The sequence below is a fragment of the Trachinotus anak genome, unplaced genomic scaffold (genome assembly GCF_046630095.1).
Source record: "Trachinotus anak isolate AG129_WGS33_773 ecotype Australia unplaced genomic scaffold, CSIRO_AGI_Tana_v1 ptg000002l, whole genome shotgun sequence".
NCBI classification, from domain to species: Eukaryota; Metazoa; Chordata; class Actinopteri; order Carangiformes; family Carangidae; genus Trachinotus; species Trachinotus anak.
In genome coordinates, this window is record NW_027273853.1 from 6,396,640 (window position 1) to 6,418,746 (window position 22,107).

Sequence of the window (22,107 nt, forward strand, 5' to 3'; positions counted from 1 at the left end):
GAGTAGAATAGCGTCGATGTCAGAAACCAGTTGAATGCCTCAGCAATGACTTTCTCTTTGCAAAGCCCTGGGGATGAGCAATACAACAATGGCGAGGCGCCACATAGCTGCAGAGATATTACAAATCTAAGCTGTTTTGGCTTTTTCCACAGTCTCACTGTAGGAACCCACAGAAGAATTTTCTCTCATTCAGTGGGACAGAATTGCCCGGCTTTGCTCAGCTTTCAATTATTTAAAAGGAGTCACAAGGAGAAAGATGAGGGTGAGAAAATCCCGTTTCTCTTGCATTACACTGCAGAAGAGAGCCCTTGAGATGCCTCAGTTGTCTTATAAAATAATACAGAGTACTCTGAAATACTTTTATTTTCTTTTTTTTTTGTCTGACTTTCAGTCATTGTCTGTGAAATTACTTTTTTATTGTATCAAAACCACATCAATACCACAGCTCATGTGTTGCGCTCAAAGGTGTTTTCATTATCAGAAGTCAGACGCTACACTGAGCTTTAGTATTTTACAAATGAACCAAAAGATATCAAATAATTTTCAGTTATTCTTTCAGCACGAGCTTTAATAGGAGGAATTACTATCCAGAAGTCATTACAATTAATGGCCAATATACAGCAAACTAAATGATTGCAGAAAACATGCTGTGGGGTATTAGAAACCATATAATTTATCATAATATTAGGGCAGTCAGCAGTAGAAAAGTTGGCTCAACTAATTAGGGCAAAACAAGTAAACTTAAAGTCTGCAGGCAGTTAATAAAAATAACTTGTTTGTATGGGTTAGAGTGCTTTGTCATTTTTAGCAGAAATGGAATAGAAAACAAGTTTTAAAAAAAAAGAGACTCCATCTGGAACATTTCCATCACCCATTTTTCCTCATAGCATGATGTGTTTGTGTTAAGAAATTAATTAAAAAACAAAGAAAATATAGCAAGATTGTAAATGCACTTCCCATATCAGTGCTATCCTGCAGGGACATGAAAAGCACATTAAAATGATAATACTTAGAGCAAACACTCACCTTCACTAGCACAGAACAGGTCTTTTTTGACTTTCTTCTTGAAAAAATTACGAAAAATTGAAAACTATTGAAGGAACTGATGCATATTTTTAAAAAACAGAGACAACCGTGTTGTCTTGAATTTACAGTTGAAATGTGTGGACAACCAATAGTCAAATAAGTTTATATCCAAGAAGTACAATTACATACCAGGCACAACAACCTGAGCTGAGCTTTCTCAGGAAACACAAAAGCAGCTTTGGCAGGTGGGTTCTGCATGTTGCACAAACACAATACAAGCCTCTCACCAATTTGTTGACTTCTGCTCTTTGATTCAGCTCAATTCAAAGAACCAATGTCCCCTTTTTCCTTCTTCACATAATTGACTTTTTTGCTTAGCTTGAATGTGAAAAACGGACAACGTAGATGTTTTGGTGCTTTTCTTTGTGCATTTGAACGGCAGCTCGTGACAAGGGTTGATTTTGTATAAATTAAAATGTGCTGTGCATGTGTAATGCAGCTTTTCTACATATGCACACATTTGTGCAGAGAGGAGTTGCCTTCTTATTGAGCCACAACCTGACTAATCTAGTTAGAGTGCATTCACATCTGTGAGCTGCCCACACGCAGTCATCTGCTGCTGGCCCCTGTCTCAATGTCAGGAGAAACTTTCTCTGACGTATAGGTCACTGTTGCCCCAAACTCTTTATATTTGACATGAGATTGGAGGAACCACCTGGTCCTGTCACATAAAATCACAGATTGCTTGCAAAAAAGAAAAAAGAAAAATTGAAACAGCTGCTGATAAGTACACAATGTTTTGTTCAGTTCAGTTGTTTATTTTGGTCCTCATTAATATTTATTTATATTACAGTATTGGCTGAAAAGGTGTAGGCTGAAGCTATAGCTTATTTCACCTGCCCTCTTTACATGCAGTATTAAAGTCAAGTCAATGAAATTTTAAAGCAGATGCATGAATGTGTAGTGGGTTAGATGGGTCAGATTCACAATAATCTGATTGATTGATGATTCTTTTAACTTTTTTCTGCAGCATGAAAAGTTGAATTTATGTTTGTTTCCCCAGTACCTCCACACAATAAGTAATGTATGGTAACATGACAGAGTATACTATATTTAGTGATTTCTGATTTAAGATGTGTTTGCTTTATGTAATACTGCAACAGTATTACATAACACGTATTAATCAAAGAAGACAGCTATTGCAATTCATGTTTTGAAAGTCCAGACTAATAATACTACAGAATGTATTTAAGGCTGTGCACAATAGGACAAATATCGTATCATAGGGTTTTTTCTTAATTTCCATTGTGTATTGCCACACACATGAACACATGAACAAAGGCATCTATACTGTTGCAGAGGAGCCTTTGGTCTTCCTTCAGGCTCAGTTGTTCACGTTGTGTGTGTGTGAAACACGAGCGCATCTGCGTGGGAACCGAAAAGTTTTGGAAAACTAGCGTGCTGACGAGGGCCCCGTCAACAGAGATGCAACTTCTGACTCCATTAAGGATGCGGGCAGCTTTAGTTGGAGCCGCACAGCTTCGCCCTGGAGACAATAGATGTGAATTTGTACCTGCTGGCTGCTTATCTCAGGCTCAGCAACCTGGAACAATGGTACAAGCGAGTGAGGAAGAATCTGTTCTCTAATCCCATACTCCTTGTTCTGACAGGATCTGTGACACATCCGGCTGTAGAGACCAAGTGCTCCTGGGGTGAATTTACCTGAGGACTAGTTTCTTGACACATTAAAGAGGGACTCAAGAGACTCAAAGCTCTATGATTTCTGAAAGCAAGGCAGCAGTATGAGCTGAGAGCTTGTGGCTCTTGAAGGTATAGTGAAAAAAAACAGACTTGTTACACTACCGTTTGGCACTTCTGAAACAGGAGCACATTGAGTTAAAAATAAAAACAAGCATTAGGGCAGTTAGTCAAATGTGTTCAAGGTGTTTGTGTGTAAATGGTGCAGAAGCACAGATGTGCAGACACAGATAACGCATGACAGTTACAGAGTTCCACACGTGGTAAAGGAAAATAACGTACGAGAAAAAAGAGGTCCTGCAGAGAAAATAGAGAGATTAAAAAGAAAGAAAGAAAAAAAACACTGCAGCAGTGTGCAGGCAAGTGCTCTATAGAAAAGGATATATTTCATTCAGGTGGGCGGTGTTAAAGCAGTGCTTCCAAACTGCTGAGTTAACTGCCATGGTTATGTCACATTTCAAATAAAAGCTTTCATTTCTCCATTTCATTTTATCACTAGACGTCTGCTTAAGCTTCTCACTGTACCAAATAAATGAGAGCAGCATAGCAGGCGTCCTTGGAAGCTGATGGAGTGATAACACCGTTGTAGAGAACAACATGAAAACTGTGACTTACTGTAACATCTCTTCAGGTTTGAAGTAGTGCAGCATGTATTTGAGAGGATTTACTTGAGGTTACAGACAGTGCGACTTCAGTGGGAATTGAGGATATTTTTACAGAAGCTATCATTTGGCTCACAGTTTCAGTGCCAATGTGTTGGATTGAAATGTGCCAAATACAAGGTTTTGTTATTTAGAAGTTTGATTGTCTTCCAAAATTTGAGGTATTTATCAGGCCTTAGGCAAGGTTGTGCTCTGGGGGTTCCCGAGTCATTTTCTTCACATTGACAAAACCACTAATATCAGTGCTATTTGGCCCAGCCAGAAGCACTGATATTACTCATTAATTGAATGAGTCATTAAATATGTAACTAGTGAGGCTAATGCTTCACTTAATTAACCTGAATTATGTTTTGTTGGTGTTTTTGAGTAGGAAGTGTCCACTCTCTTTGCTTTGTTCTCAGGCAAATACAAAATAAACTTGACAACCCCACTTTTGTGCCAATGTCCTCTACAGCTTTGCCAAGTCATTTTCTTGTTTCCATGGATAACATGGATATACACCAGAGAAGTACAGTTTTTCCTACTGTTGTTATTTATTTGTTAATGAGCTCTGCAAGGGAAAACCTCGTGCTGCAGCCACTGCTAGAGTCAGACATACATGCATGATTTCACAGATATAAATAACACTTTTGGTACTGAAATTAATACCTTAAGTTACAATAAGTGAGGTTAAAATAACATGGGCAGCAAAATAATACTGTGCATTAGTAGAAAAACACTAAATCATTATGTGAACCTGTAACGCTATGGAAAGGTCTTGTTCAACAGGGATCTACAATTACCTAGGCTATACTTCAGCTATATTCTGTTATTGTTCTGCTGAGCGTAATAGTAGAAATATGGGCTTTATAGTGAGGTTCTTGTAATAAGTATCAGTTAACAAGTACTATGGCCCTTTTAAGTACTTATAAGATATTAACATTATTAAGTGTTAATGATAGCAACATAAACATGTTTATTGTTAGATTCTTAGGAACTTATAGACATTCAGGAGAACATATAAGGAACGTGTTAACATTTCATAGACTGCTTACGAAGCCTTACAAGTTTCTTATATTTGCTTATAAAAGCATCGCCACCATTTACTGAGTTTAACAAATGTACCTATTAAATCATTGTTAAACCTTACTAAGCTTTGTTTGCCGCTTTCTTAAGATAAGTACATACTTTTTATGCATTTATTAACAGTTTACTAAACCTCTTGCAGATACTGGATCTAGTGTGAGTCTTAAGTAGTCTATGACCTGTTTCGTAAGTCTTATTATCTAAATATAAACATATTTCTGATATTATGATTAACACATATATGCTTATTAACACTTAATAATGTTAATGAGCATCTTATAGGGATTAATAACAAAACACCCTCATTAACTGACACTTATTATAGGGACCTCAATATGAGAGGTTACTGAAGTATGTTCTTGCACATATAGTAGCACCTTAGATTTCTACTTCACTTAGAAAGAGTTGCTTTCTAAGTGAGAAAAAGTGATACTTAAAATAGTCTCACACGCCCCCTCACAGAACTCAGGAGGATTATCTGAGAGACTGTGACTTGTTGCAAGCCAGGTCAAAAAGCTGTTATGATCTGTGCTTTGCACCACAATACTTTGTAAATACTTTGGCAAAAGTGAAACAGCTTTGATAACCATTAGTGTCTGTTTTGTTTTTCTTGAGTGAAACATTTTTTGACCAAACAATTCATCAGGTACACCATTTGCAAAGCAGATAATTAATCATTGACAAATATTGGCATAACCCTTAAAGATTCAGATTGGCATAGTGCTAATGTAGAGTAGAGACACATTTATCATGGCTACCTTAGGAGAAGTAAGGCATCTGTATGGTTCTGAGCACCTTACTGTGACGCAAACCTGGCACACTCAAATGAAAACTGCTCCTTATTTTCTTCCAGACATGCTTATTAGCCTGTTGATATTCTTGGCAGGTTAGCAGGCTTATGAGATTTGCTTACAGCTACCGTGAACTTGGCCAGTAAGGTAAACTGGCTAACCTACAGCAAATAATTAGCTAGATTACATTCTTTCAGTTAGCAGTGTGAGAGGGTTTTTACAGTATTCAGTTTCCTCCTCTCCTGCTTCTTCTCTTTTCAAGGTGCTACAGTGTAATGTTACTTAGCCAGAAAACACAAGGGTGGTGGATTTCTGGTTCCACCCCTTTCAGGTTTAACTCAGCCAATGAGATCCCGTCTGTCAGGAGAGCCGCTCTGACTCAGAGGAATGTTTGCATAATTTAAAACTCCAATCTGCATGAAATTTAATAAGTTAATCTTGCCAGTGTCATCCTTTCCCACATTTGACCTCACACACACACACACACGCACACACAGAGCACTCGTCGTACATAACCGTGTATCATGTGACACAGGCCAATGACAGTCAACAACACAAGGTAACTGCTGATATCCGAGAGAATCTTTCACACACACACGCACACGCACACACAAACACACACACACACACACACACACACACACACACACAACACACAACACACAACACACAAACATATCAGATAAGCCATGCCTGATATGCCTTACCTGAGATTACTGTTGCTAATCTTCAAAAGAAGCAAAAATATCCTCACTCACTTGTCGAGTGTTTAGTTCTTTGCAAAGATGAAATGTCATGGTTCTGTTTTGATGATTTAGACACAGACAGAAAATCAGAAAAAAAACATCTGTTCATTCTTACACTAGTTGGTCAGTTGCGAAGAGATGTGCTATTAAGATTATGTTCCCTTATCTAATACAATAATTACATGTAAGCTGGATATGTTAGACTGGAACCTTATACAAAAAATAGATATAACATTCATGTCTAGATCTATGTCTGTATGTTGTTTAAAATTTAAGTTAAGTCAGTTCTCTGCTCCTACACATTGGATATATTTATTTCAACATATCTGAAAACATGTCCATCCTTCAGGGTGCACATGGTTATTATACAAGTTGATTAGACCTACAATTAATTATGTTCTGTCTCAATGGATAATTTTCTATGCAGTCTGATCAAAACAAAATACCACAGAAAACTTCATTCTCTGCATTTCCATAAAAGACACGAAACATTTATACTTGCCCTAAGCACCACCTCCTTACCCAGGCCCAAGACTATAATGAATTTATGAGGAATGGACCTTGTTTCTCACCAGATATGCAGAGCCTGACTTTGCCATTAAAGATAATTAAACTTGCTCAAAGAAATGAGTCGTGGGGAGCTACTGGGAAAGGTCTGATTGCTTAGACCCCATGTTATATAAGTTTAATTCGAAACTAATCTGTGCAAGGTAAATGCATTTGCTCTGAACTTGAGGCCAAAAAAAAAAAAATCTTGCATTCTACCATCAATTGTGCTTGTCCACCAACAAGGCCTCTACAATGAGATTGTGGTAAATGTAAAATTAATGGAAAAAAGAGGGAGAGAAGGGGTGTGTTTAAATTACTAATGATGAAGGAAACAAAAACAACACATTCCTGGGATTGAACTGGTATCTATGGACTTTAACATAATCCTGTGTCATGGAGCTATACATGGCTAACAGTGGAAGCGCTTTTACAACACAATACTATTTATATTGGGGGCATCCATTCAGGAAGGAAGCAGCATTAAAATAGTGAAGCCCCACATGTGATTGTTTTTATGATCAGAAGAATTCTTTCTTAGAGCTAGATGACAAATTTTCAACAACTCTCATGTTTATTAAGTATAAAACTGGAGCTGGGGGGCAACAGTTAGCTTAGTGTAAAGATTGGTAACAGGGGGACAAAGCTAGCCTGGCTCCATCCAGTTCAAAAATACACCTTCCAAAAGTTGAACATTTAAATGCTGTATCAAATTTATTTAATCCTTACACAAAGAGAAACTCTAAATACTCTTTGTGCTTTTTAGGAGGAATAACATGATGTCTTTCCTTCTACTGAAGTTAGCTAACGACCTAGCTCATCTTGTCACTTTCCAATAGCGACTATCTGCAGTCTCCACTCTGCCCTGAAGACAGTGCTGCTAGGAAGGCGTATTATAACCTCATGTCCTGTTAATGCAACAATGGCTAAAGCTGTTGTCAAGCGACCAAGTCACCATCACCCGCTACCAGCAAGAAACCACGTCCGGCAGCAGAGAAAAGTTACAAACAGCCCCTTTAAAACTTAGTTTTTCTATTTTCATCTAACATGTAGTCTGCCATTCAGATGTTGTGTTTGACAATTTTTGTAACCTGCTCAAGGCCTAAGTGAAACATGATATGAAAATGAGAGATAAGAGAGATACAAACACATTTATTATGATCTGGTGTTGCTTTTACAATCAGTCTGATCTCAGCAAATTTACAGAACACGTTTGCTAGTCATACACCGCATTTATAAATACAGTAATTCACAAAGCAAGCTCAAGATTGATAAACAAGTTCTTCATCTCTGCTGGCCAATTAAGCCTGTGTACTTTGTCTTGCAGTTTTATGTATGAAGCTATACACACACACACACACACACACACTTGTCTGCAGCACCTATTTATAATTCATGCAGAGAGACCACACAAGATTAACCTTGGTCTGTCCTAGAACAATGCATCACTGTATTGCACAAATTTTTAATACTGCAGCTTTAGAAAGCATCTGTTTGATTTGTATTTTATCATGGCTCAAATTTAATACCCATATAAAAAGAAAAAATCCCCAAACTGTTGGGAGAAATTATAGAAGAAGTGGCAGAGGAGTGTGTGTAGGTGGTTGTTTACATAAGAGATGCGTACAGTGAGGATGGATGAGCCTTGCTGCATGTATTGTGGGTTGGTGGAGTGAATGGGTGAGCTCAGTACAGGAAATAAGAAATGGACAAAAAGAATGAATTGTGTTGACTCTTACAGCCGAAGATAGAGATCTCAATCACATTCAGACATTTCTGTCTGATGAGTTATCCACTTATAAATCCCCCCAGATTTCCAGTGTACCAAATTTAATTAATAAAACTTTTGTAGAACAGAGAGGCGTTATCAAAAACAGATGTGCACAAGAGACTTGGAATAAACTCAGAACATCAAGAAGCCAATATTTTTTCTCTCCAGTGTTTATTTTCAATTTGATTGCTTTTTTGATTCCTTTCCAAATTGTAGCTTTAAACTTTGCTGAATAAAGCAATGAGATTGTAGCCCTTATGTTATAAATTAAAATGTTGAGTATGATTATTAACAAATGAAATTAATTTTTCAGGATGAGTTAAATGCTAAATATACTCTATACCATGTATCCTGCTTTACCAAAATAAAGATTAAGATGGAATTGTGCCATTATCATATGAATCCCCAGATAGTATATATAAATGAACCAATACTTTGTGTTTTATTATTATATATATTATATATATTACAACTCAGCTACTTATTATGACATATTATTTTAATCCTCACCTCTTAGCCAATCACATAGCGGCTGCATCTTTTAACTGTATTAACTGTATAGTAACTACACCCTTTTTTTGTTTTGTGGTTCGTGCTGTACATATAATTGCAGTTTTTGCTGTATGATTTTGATACTTGTGATTTTTCCTGTTAAATTTATAGTGTGTGTACACACTATGGCTTTTTCTGGCCAAATGTAGCTAGTTTCTATCTGCAGCTGAATACCCTGGCCCCTCCCTGTCCATGATGTAGTAGGCAAGACTCTGAGGTGCATTGTAAAACCAACGACCCCTTACTCACCCCTTTGTTTAATGCTTAACACTATGGGACTCCATAACAATGGTCTCTTTGTTTATAAAACTTATGAAAAAAGATTAGATTAAAATAAATGAAAACCTACCACCCTGACCGAATATATAATGTTAGATTACCTCCAATTAGTGCTGGTGTTTGTCAATCCCCAGTAGGCTACACTAACCAGTGACAAACTGAACCTAAGGAATTGAGACTCTTTTTCACATTATCTCTGCTTCTTCAGTTCACTTTTTAAAATTTCAGAATATGTTCAATTTGCAACTTATTTTTAATTTTTTTTCCAAGTTTCAGCATGTAGTATTCTTTGAAGCACTAGCTGTCCTACTTTCATTCACTTTGAGTCCTGCAGAGAAACAGTTTTGCAGTAGTAGCACTTCCTTAAACAGTCCTTTGGTAGTTATGAAAGACTGTTTCCTTGGTTCAGTAAACAACACTGAACAAAAAGAAAGAGAAAAAAAAGTTTAGGCCAACACATCTCTGGACTTCTTGCAATTTGCATTTGAAGATGAGTTCACAGTTGCTAGCCTGTAGATATATTGTATGTCTGGAGAGCATAAAGTGGAAAGAATGAGCCCAGCCAGCTGTGCTCACCTCCTTAACATCACCTATCAGGGAAATTGAAAGGCCCAAGGGGAACTTATTCCTTCTGCTTCTTGCACAAGGTCCTTCTTGTGGTTGGTAAATCCACACTATGACCATTTACATCCACTTCCCATTGGAAGTGTTGCTCCATGACTACTTTAAGAGCTATTGACGTGCATTCATCCGTTCAAAAGCCTCTGGTGTAAAGATTTATTCAGTCTGCAACATCTGGTATTTTTCCTGTCTAAAAACCCCTCTTCAGACAGCAAATATCAGTCATTATAGAAAGCGTATTTGTGCAGACTGTGTTGTTGTGATATAGGTTTATAAAGTACTTGTCTGATGATGATCCACTGCTCAGGTTAGCTAATGTGCAATTACATAAAAGATCCCATAGTGTTAGTGCTGCTACAGACTATTTAGATTATCACTCATCTATTGATGGGTATGTTTGTTTGTTTCATCAATAAATCATTGCTTTATAGGGATGTCGGTAAATTGTTTGTTTGTCTGTGCAACTGTACAAAACCCAACCTAAACCCAAAGATCATTCACAATGATGAATAAAAAAAAAGCTTCAAATTCACACACTGAAAAAGTTGGAGCCAGTAAATTTTGGGCATTCTGAGGCAAGTAATTAAATTGTTTCAGCATCACACACAATTTCTTTGTTTATTTTTTTTCCTTTTCAGTGGTTGTCTACATTCAAAATGTTTTGTCAGAAATGTGACATACAAAGCAAACTTAGCTGCATTCATAGCATTTTTGCATTAACATACAATGTTTTGAAGGAGGGCAACGCTATCTGTGAAGGACACAGCATGAGCTCTTGTGGTGTGTTTTGCCAATGTTGATTTGAATTGAGTATTCCTCTGTTCAGCTTACGTCTGGACAGCTCACAAATCCATGTGCACAGCAGCACTTCATCTTCCAGTAGGATTAAACTGGAGAACTCACATGCTGGTGAAACCGATCTCCACTGAAGAAATATTTTAAGTATCTGAACTTCCATCAGTAAGTCTAATGTTGTTTTAATCTCCTTTAAGAAATACCAGTTTGATCCAAAAGTTTAACAAGTCAACATACAAACATGTCCAACACCACAGTACAACACTACAGCAGCACAACAAAGTGAGCCACTGAACACCCCGGGTACATGATTGTTGTTGCTGATATTTCAATGCAGAGCTCACATGTTTACATTCATACCATTCAGACACTGAAGAACAACTATTTAACCCCTGATAAAGTAAATATATTAACGTAATTGTTTTTTAATACAACAAACAGACAACGCAACACAAATAATTCAGAGATGTCAGTTAGGGCTTACCAAACTCAAATGTTGTTTTTCATGATTTCCTGACATTTGATAGACTTAAAAATAATCAAAAGACAGTTGACAGATTAATTGATAATTAAAAGAACTGTTTATTATGCAACTAATTAGCCGTAGTCACTTCTATATTGTAGCCTTCCCATTGTACATCATCTAGTTCTTTACCAGTGTGTGTAATGATATATGTGTATAATAAATGATGGTGGGCATCATTTATTGGACACCTGTTGCTTTAACCATAGAATTGAAAATCTCATAACACACAGTGATTGAGGTCAGAGCATCATGCTTTGTACTGTTAAATTTAAAACATATTTATTGACCATGACCTCATACTTTTCTTCCCATTACTGATCTCCCAATGTGTTAATCAGAGTTGGCACCTGGGCTTCTCACTTATGCAAAGGTGTCTATCCTATGTGTGCTTCTGTGTTAAGACTGTGTTTTTCCATCTTGACAGACACATGCATGAGTTCCTTGTGCAATGAGGGGAGTTGTTTAGAGTGGTAAACACCACTTGAATATATGGTCTGACAAAACATTTCATGGCAGCTTCTTTGATAGGATGTTATCACTGCCTTTCTCTCTGTTTGTGCCACTGCAGCAAACTTAGCAAGCTTAAGGCTTCCATAACCCTGATAGCTGAATAACTATGTTTTTGTGCATTTTTATCTTCCTTTTACAAAGAAACATTCAGTAAATCTTTGGCAGTCTTTCTAAATTGCTGTTACTGGCACTGTAGTTCAAAGCTATGACATGTTTGTCAAAAGACAAGCTGTGCACTTTGTGTGTGTGCGTGTGTGTGTTTTAATAATTGCCAAAGGTATTTTACAGTTCTTCTTAGGAGCCACTGCTCTTTTTTCAGCATGGAATATGAAAACACTGAAATGTCTCATGAATCCGCCTGAGGCAATGCTTTTAAATGTGACTGGAAAGGTGTGTGTTTCTCGCCCTCCCGAGTGATCTGAGACACCTTATCTGTCACTAATTTCTGTGAAATGGTAGATGGGATGTGAAATTGGATGTGGCAAATAAAAAGTATTCCCCTTGGAAACATGCAGCAGACAATGGATTAGTTCAACATTTACATAGAATATTTTTCAAGCTCTATTATTAATTTACATATTGAGTAAACATGACAGAGAGGACCGTTGTCTGTCTTTAACGGTTGTGCAAACATTGCTTCCTCAATAAAAACTGTCCAGTGGCTCAAATATGTCTGATCAAAAGTGAGAGTAGTGGTTTTCAGTGTAGGCTAGCCGGACAGCTTGTGATTCATGATTTAAATGTGTTTGTTATGGTATGCTAGACAGCAACAGCACAAATGCCAGTCTCCTCAAAGAAGCTAACTTCACGTTCTGCAAGCAATACGTCCATGGTTTTTTTTTTTTTTGTACAACTAAAGGAATAATAGGCCAATGTTCAGTAGCACTTTTCAAATCATAAGAAAACAGGTCTCCCTTGTTCTTAGTTGCAAACATATCCATATTCCCCCATCTCTCTTTTTCTTCAGACGATGCTCTTTGGCCCAAAAGCTGTGCTATATGAAGCTGTCTGTCATGTAACAGAGACAGGATAGGAGAGTGGCGTATCTTGCTAATCGCATGTTTTAACCTTAGGCAGTTGCAACGCCACCTGTTGCTTGTTCTGTGTTGAAATCGCACAGAAGCCTCCTCCCCTCACGAGGGCTTTGAACCCAACTCAGCAAGAACTGCAAAGGAGCAGAGATTCAGAAGAAAACATGCAAAAATAAAGATAAGTTGAACTACGACTAACTAAAAGTTAGTTCTCTAAACTTTTACTTTGCATTTGCACACTTCTTAAGGTGGCCCTGAGAGCTCAACGCACTGCGACTTAAGAAAACAAATGTGAATAAGCAAAACACAAGCAAAGTTCAGAAAACATCTTCATCAATTTGACAACACATGCACTGCAAATAAATACAGAAACACAATATGTATGGGCTGCTTTCCATCGGAGGGCCCGTGTGGAGGTGGAGACATGTTACTTCAGTTACAGGTGAGAATAAAATATGATCCAGGAAGCCCAGGTTGAATAATAGATCCATAAGTTTAAAGCTTTTCATTTACCAAAACCTCTGCAAATTAATTTATTATAATGTGAGACAGGATTGGAGTTCTCTGGAAAGTCATCACAGTGGAAACTGTCTTTCTTTGTGACAATTATCAAGTAAACAGTTGAAAAACACCAAAGCAATCTAGCACCAGTGATGTTGCTTTGGCACCTAAAAAGGTGCAGCTCAGTCTTGAGTGATTGTGCCTCATCAATCTCAACTGTGGGGCCTTGTTTTCCAAATGACATGGGCAGAAGTCAAGTAATCTTTGCATAAAAGGCTTTATGGAATGGGTCTGTGGTATTCAGAGAAGGTAGAAGATGACAAACAATACTGATGAACCTCCGTCTCTGCCTGTATAGCATGAATATTGATTAAGACCTTACAGCAGACTACCGCCATTCAGGGTGTCAGGAGATGGAAGGTAGATTAAAGGATGCACACATATTGTCTGTAAACCCCTAAACAAGAGCTCAAGTAGCCTGATAATCAGACTCAACTTTCCTCCAAATTCAATATTTAGGTTGATAAGGGTGGAATGAGTTATTTTGTTAACCAATAATGTATGTACTAAGTGACTGACTCACCCCACTGACATCATTTTCAGTCGAAATCGAACTGTTGTTTATATTTCTAGCTAGATAGATATGTAGGAAGTTGATGTCCCCGTTTCTAATCCCACTCACTGATTGATTGCTTCTCCAGCCAGAGGACACAACTGCCAATGAACAAAACACTTAACATATTAGAGTCGCTAAACAAATCTGAGATGTGGGTGGTGATAAAGGTCTGGAAGCAGTCCAGAGCTGAAAGCGTTTTGACCTTATAACTGACATCAATCTGTTTTATGTCATTAATTTGCATTCTTAATCATGTTATGTATCTTAGCTGTAATGACGTGCATAACAAGGTGCTCAGAATGGGTCCTTTGCAGGTTTCTACAAAGCTGTTAGCTCCTCATATCAGCAGAAATATAAAATATAAAAGAGTCACAAAGCATTAATAAATAAAGCATTTTCAAACAAAGCAAGCTTTGAAGAGAAATTACCTGAGAATGCTTTGGTTCAGTGTAAATGTTCCTGTTTCCAGAATAATGGGCTATTTTGTGACAGTGAGGGAGAGCCTACAGAGGTAGAGTTTCCCTTTTTCCTTTTACCTTCGTCTCTGGGGATGCTGCGGTTTGACAGAGTGAGAGGACAATAGGACACAGGAGGGTAGCAGGGGAAACAGCAGAAATGTGTGGTCGGGTTTAAACAGAGCAGTAGCTGGCCCTGGAGACTCGGTCACTGTCCTCTAAAGCAATGCTTCCATTCCCCAGGCTGATATTGTGTGAATCTGTCCTCAGCCTTTGGTGTCTATCTCACCTAACCCTCGGTGTCCTGGATGGAGTGAGTCATTCACTCAGTGAGGAAAATTATCGTGCTAAGAAAAAAAAGAAAAAAAGAAAAAAAAAAGAAACATGAAATTCCACTTCCTCAATTTGGAAAGTAGGTAAACTGAAATGTGCAACTGAGCGCATGTTAGCTGAAATATTAATATGATGACGCAAGTGTTGCGAGTGCTGCAAGTGGAATGGGAACCAGTGAGAGCAGCTAGCATCACGCTAGCCCTCCTCTCCACCATCGTCAAAATGCCTTTGAGCAAGGCACCAGATGTCAGGCTGTTCCAAGGTCAGTGCACTAAGCGGAGTGTATTTACGCGCAAATGGAGCATGAAGTACTACTTTAGTCTAATGTAGCACTGTTCTGTTAGCATCAGACAGTGAAGATGATAAATGGGCAAAATGCTTGCGCGGCCAATAAGTACTGCAGCAAACATTATTCAGCATTCGACCAGACACAGTGGGTCCTCTCAGTGCTGTATACAAATATCCTCATACATCGCTAACAAGCCAAAGACTGGAGGACACTTTACTGAGAACTGAGAGAACTGTCCGTGTCACCCTGCAGCAGCAGCGTAGGAGGACTCAGAGCACCAGCTCATGCCAGGCTGAGGATTACTACCTCCACTCCATGCACACACTAATTCACAGCTCAAAAGCTCTCTATTAGATTAAAAAGCACTTTCTGTGTCGTCATGAGCCAGATTGCAAGGTTTGTTGTGTGTTCTTTTTTTTTTTTTTTTTTTTTTTTTATTTTGCTCAGTGTTTTGAGAAATGATTCTGAGCAAACAGTGCATCAAAGATTGACAGGGGAGAAATGTGAACTGAATCAAAAGCAGGTGAGCCCAGACAGAAGGATTATTGTGTGTGCTGCAGAGTTGATTGTGATCCTGGATTTCTGAAAGGTAAAGATGTGGAAATATATTATGTGGATTATACTGTATGTAGATAGGTTATTTGTGTGCTAAACTTATATTTCAACAGTCTGGGAAACATATTTGCTTTCTCTCTGAGAAGGAGATAAGTATCAATATTAATCTTGTGCTCTGCCCAAAAGTGAGAAAAACTAACAACTAAAGCTGTAGTCGCATATGATACATGATACATAATATACATAATACTACATTCATTTATCAGATACTTTTGTCCAGTGTCACTTACAATAAGTGCATTTAAACTCCATTGGAGGATGTCAACAAAAAATGTCAGCGCATCCCTTCCAAGCAAACAGTTTTAAACACTTAATCTTGTTTGTTTTATCTGTACATGAGCCTGACTGACTGTAACCACAGGTCACTGTTACCATACCTTAACGGTAAATGATAGGCTATTAATATTATTAGTATTTCTGCATGTTTAATATGAGTAATTGAAGAGCATATTGTTATATATTAATGTACAGGGTAAATAAACACACAGGTGAGTTTTTAGCAATTTATTTATTGATTTGTGGTTGCATGGGTCAGGTATTTGCTGGGGGGGAAGTGGGGCTGGTGACCTCACCGTTCACCTGTGAATGAGCAGATGAAGTACATTGAATTATGACTTAATAGTGTTTGGTCATGTGAATTAAGAAACATGCATATGCTATGGTAAATGTTACAGTGAAATTGTCTGTGATGCACAACTTAGCTCTGCCTGTTTTCTTCTCCTGGGATGTTTGGGCAAAAAAGTTCCCTGGGGCCTTATTAGCCCAGGGAGGGTAATACCAATTGAGAAAATGGGCAGGGAAGGATGTGCATTTGTATTATGTGGGGGGTAGGAAATATGTATGTGTTGATAGTACATGCCAGCCTATTAGATGACCAGACGCCTTTATATAAGGCAGGCAGTCTGTTCATTCGGATGGGCTGGAAAGTGATGGACAGAACAATTTCACACAGGAGCAATGTAACAGAATAAAAAAAAAGCTTTTTCATGCTGAAACATCAGCCTGGACTCATATCTCCTCATTTGCTTCCTATGGCAACACCGACCATATAGCAACACTAACTATAGCCCCAGAGGAAGTACTGGGTGGATGAGTAAGCTGTTATTCATCAAGAAAATAGAACTCCACTTGAATATGTGTGAAGTCCTCTAATGCCTTCGCTGTTGGATTTCTCCAAAAATAACACCCCTTAAATCTTTTGGGGCTTTTACATGCCTGTATTAGATGGGACAGTGAAGCGAGACGGGAAAGGTTGGGATAGACATGCAGCAAAGAGACGGGTCAGCTGGGAAAACTGGGGACTTGCTGCTCAGGGAATTGGCATCTGTGTGGTATACTCCTTAAATCTAAAGAAAATTGTGTCTTTATATTTCTGAAATATAAAAACCAAAATACATTGGTAGTTGTGTAGGTAAGTCAGCCCTAGTCAACCACATAGGTATTGGTAGGGTTTTTCATTTCGGACAGAGCCAAGCTAGTTGTTTCCAGTCTTCATGCTAAGCTAGGCTAAACAAATCCTGAATCTATTCACACACATCTCTCCCTCTCTATCTCGAAAAGAATATTGCACTGTTTCAGTTTTCAATCCTAAAAAACAAAAACTCAACAGTTTTGTAATTTTACTCATTTAGTTGAAGGGCTTCAATTTTCTCATATGAAATGTGTGCAGTATTTTTATGAAGACACAGAGCCAGCTCACATCAGATTCCCATGCAAGTCTTTTTTTTTCTGGTCTTCCAGGCACATTTTCTAAATCTGACCCTAAGTATTAAGTTACTGACATTTCACAAGAGATCCAGAGTTGCTGTAGCTCAATGTTTGCTGTGTTTAGGACACTGGGGCATAACATTGGCACTTTATTATCTGGTTATATATATATATATGTATATATGAGACTAGATGACTGTCGAAGTTTGTACTTGTTAGGACTATTTTTTTCTATTTTAGAGCAGCCACACAGGAGCTGTTGTACATTAAGTGCGTACATTCATTGTAGACCATCTCCTAACCTGAGTAATATTAAATTACATCATCATCACATCTGTAAACATAACCATTTGGATTACATAAAAGCCAGATAAAGATAAACACAAACCTATTGAACTATGAGTTCTTATGTGAAGTGAAACACAATTTGAGGGTTTAATCACCTTGTTGTTGGTATCCAAACCCTTGTCTGTTTGCTGAATGGATCTGTTTTATGAAAAAAAGCACTGCAGCAAATGCTCAACCTGGTTGATCCACACAGTTTGGTCCTAGACATGATTTGAGCCCTAAACCCATTCAGTGGAGCCCAAACTGTGTAATTTGCTTTCCTGCCATCATCAAAGGATTCCACTTGAGATACTCGGCAGCTGATGAGGAGTTTGATTTTCTCTCCCAGAAATGTTGCTGCCAGCTATCTGACTCAATGTGTTTTCAAGCTGTCATGTCTGAAGCCTTTTACTTGTATTTGTTTTCCCTGATGTAGGCCGCACAGTAGGCCACACAAACAACTGTGAATTCATGAATGTATTTGTCTTTGTTGTTGAATTTATTGCCTGCATTCCCCATTATTAACAACGGTATATACATTAATTATGACACATCCAGCAGGAGGCTCTGATTCCCTCCAGTGTTTCTCTCCGGTTTAGCAACATCTAAAGTAATTCAAGTGAAGAGAGTATGATGTGGACTTTATTTGACCACTTTCAGATATTCATCTCACTGACTATGTCCTGGGCTTCTAACACTCTCAGTGGTGTAAACATTGATTTTAGCTCATCCCAGACATTTATCTCACAACAAATGTCTAAATGATGTTAATCCTGTGGTTGGAGGAATACCTTCAATTATAATTACTGTTTGGGATTTGATTTGATCACTCAAAAGTGTGCATGACTTTGCGAGCATGGAGCTCAGAGTAGAAACACAGAGAACAACCAGCATGCCAGGATGTACTTTACTTGTGAAGCTGACAGCAACACTTCAAGTTTCTGTAAGATGGATCTGCACTGACAGCATGATTGATGTGCCCACAGGTGGCCGAGGGCAGGAGGTTTGAGCGATTCCTGTAACTCTGTGCATTTCCATCCTCAGGAGTGCCACAGGAGTTTGGAGCGGTGTAACATCAGCTCCACAGCTGTAGAGGACTCTTCACCACCTTCATCCACACCACTGTGCTGTTGGATCAGGAGGAGGAGGACAGGCCACAATAAATAAAACCTAAACCATGTTCTTGAGGTAATGTAAACAACGCTCTTGCCAACTGATATCCAAACACACACCCCTTGACTCATCGCATCACTGTGTGACTTACTATGGCCCACAAGTGAACAGTCAAATGTGGTTTTATATCATGTGAAAAGGTAGTTGGGTGCCCCACATCATATTCAACTGGAGTCATCAAAATATTCTCATGTTTTACAGAACAAATGAAAGTATAGATCAGTAATAATGTATATAAATAATTAGTCAGTAAAGTTTTTTTGACATATTTGCGAGATACCAAGACATAATTGAACAATAAATGCATTTGCAAAGGGTTAGAACTTGATCTTTGAGTGTGTTACACCCATGAATGGAACCGGACTCCAGATGAACAGATTTTAAGAAGAGAGTGTGGTTTTATTCTGAAAGAATAAAGGAAATGAAAAACGGCTTGGCTGGTCTTCAGTGGCTTTACTGACGCTGTCTGGGCATAAGTGCCAACTCATCTGGTTTGAAACAAGTTACATTAGTCAAAATCACTTTCCAGAAATAATAATGCATTCTCTAAATAACTCCATTTAAAACCAAGAAAATATAATAATTTCAAACTACTGACTATCATGGTCCTTACATCTTTATTAATGCATTGTCACGGGTTAGACTATCCTCCCTGAGGAGCTACTTTAGCATTAGTGAAGGTTGCGTTACCTGACGTAATGTTATAGTTGCCTCAAACAACATAAACAAAGCACAATACAACAATATAAACAAATCGGCTATAAAGGGTACACTGCTAATAAAACATGAAGAGGCTTTGGCAACATTCACTGTTCTGAAAGAATAAAGGCAACGAACAATGACTTGGCTGCTCTTCAGTGGCTTTACTGACGTTCTCTGGGCGAAACTGCCAACTGAAGAATGCAGCATAAGCCCACAGACTTTATACCCACCGTTCCTCTCCTGCATGTTGCTCACATATGAAAAGCATTGAATTAAATGGAGGTGTCTGTAAAGGTACAAAATTAAGTGCATACTGTGTATTAAATAAGACATATCCACAAGAGTTGTAAATGTTGTTATCAACATGTCAGTCTCTGCTCATATCTTCAAATTTTGACTCGACAACAACATGTTTTTTCAAGGGACCAGTGATGGTAGTTTATTTATTTATTTATTTTCAACTTTAATTAAACATGGTTTAGACGCAATTATCAACAGCAGAACAAAAGTATTTCCTTTACTCTGATAGTTTGTGTTTATGTGATTTAACATTGTTAATTTGAATTTCCCCAGCAACTGGGTCTTCAGAGAGAAGACTGAAATCAGTCTCCTCCTGATGAAGGCAGAGGAGGTTGGCACCTCTGGCACGGCAGAGGAAAAGTGGAGATGCTCATCAGCACAGGCTTTCCTGACTAACACAAAGAAAACTCGAATGGCTCAGTCTTGAGGAGAAGTGCAACATCAACACAACAATGCTAATTTGGACTGAATACCCACTTTAGATTTGGATGCGGCTGTAGATGACAGACTGGGGCCCAGATTCTTAGTCAGAGCCTCCTGTCCTCCCCTGTGATTTTCTCCTCCTCTTCTTCCAGTTAATAATGCTGCACATTATTTCCCATGCAGATAGCCACGAGAGCGTGAAATCAATTTAAGAGCAGAGGAGTGTGAGAACAAACGCAACTGGAGAAGAATGTCTGAATTTCAATATTTTCTCAGCATTCATGTGCTCTGTGATTTCATAAACACTGTGCTGGGAGGGGAAGAGGAGGCTCAAGTTAGGGGGGAGGGGGGTGTCCTTCCTGTCATTTTTGTTGGAGTTAAGGGATGTTAAAATTAAAATAAAAAAATAACCTTAACCCTACTTTTCTTCCTCCATTAATATTTGTTTTCATCTACTTTGATTAAAAAATGAATCAAGAATAGAGGAGTGGAGTTTGCAAAATGCTGCAACTAAATGTTCATTATTCTTTTACAGACAGGTTCAGCAAAGGTCCAGACAAGTTATTGGTACGTTATTGAACACAGATGGAGTTGCCTCTGGCAAGCAGTGACAGAATGAGTAGGAGAGCTGAGATGCAAGATGGTGGAGGTGGGTCAGACTGTCAAGTCACTGAGCTGTGCCCACAATAGGTACTGTACGCCAACCATAAATAAACCACCTTGACAAGACAGCGTCGTTTGTCAACATTAGGCTCTTGTGAGGCGAAACAAGATAGTCGAGCTGACAGTCACTTACAGGAAAACTTCTTTGCTGAGGTGCAGAAATAGATCTAATGTATTTAAGCCTGTATTTCTAATGTCGACGCTGCTAACATTACATGGAAATGTGCAGCCTACGTAGCAGAGAGTGAAGTTAAGGAGCTAGATAGGACTTTGATTCTGAGGATTATCAGTAAAGCTTCCCTGCAATGTGAGTTGTTGGATGAGATAATCTTTCAGTTTAATCCTTAGTTGTGTATTCTTCACTTGTTTACATCTATAAATAATATCAGAAATATGAACAGTTGCATGAAAATGCTGCAACAGTATTTCAAAGATAAAAATACAGTATTATGTAAGTACAGTTAACAGCTCTATAAAAGATATCATGTATCATGTACCATTATGTTCTTTAACTTTAACATCTAAGTATAAACTGTGCACAACTGTCACCCATGATGCCTTGCAACAGTGAATGCAGGTAAACTAAAATAAACAACAATTCACAATATGATGTTAAATGTGCATGAGCATTTGTTCTGCGCCTGAAATCAACTTAAATTTAAGAGGACAGCAGACAAATAAGTGATCATCTTGGTTCAATTTCACCATCTGAAAAATGGATTATTTCGCTAGAACTGCTGAACTGTTTACCAGGACTCTGCGGGCAAAAATTACATCTTCCTTTCTCTTTGACTGGATTAGCCTGCAGCAGCTCCGTGCACTGTCAATACTTTACATAGAATGAACAGGTAGAGTGCGATCAATCCTCTTTGTTCCTCGTCTGATTGGATTTTGAGCTCAGTCCTTGATAGCTCCCTTCAGGATTTGGACTGTACTGAAGTCTTTACTGGCTCACTCTGTGAAGGAAGCTTTAAGGTGCAAATGCTGAACTTTCAGTAGCCTGAGTAACAACCAATGCTTGTCTGGTTATACTATAGTTCTGGTGATATAATGCCTCGAAGGGTCTCTGTGTTTGCAGGGTAGTTAGGTGGAAATAGACGGGAGCAGGTTACTTTATTGCAGCACAGCTGCAACATTTCAGAGGCTTTAGTCTTCCTGCTTTTAATTATTATTTCATGACTGTGGCATTACGGAGGGTGACAAAATTCACCATCTGGGAAATGGATTATTTTGCTACAATAATCCACACACACACACACACACACACACACACACACACACACACACACACACACACAACCAATGCACTTGTGTAATTTGATGC

The 22,107-nt window shown here is 38.3% G+C and overlaps 1 long non-coding RNA gene across 1 annotated transcript; it reads left to right on the top strand.

Annotated features, from left to right (window-relative positions):
- Window positions 1-14,282: 14,282 nt before the first annotated feature.
- Window positions 14,283-20,424, top strand: LOC139627079 (uncharacterized). Its single transcript, XR_011692497.1, has 3 exons — window positions 14,283-15,269; window positions 18,567-18,710; window positions 19,971-20,424. It is a non-coding gene; the product is annotated as an uncharacterized lncRNA (long non-coding RNA).
- The last annotated feature ends 1,683 nt before the right edge of the window (window positions 20,425-22,107 follow it).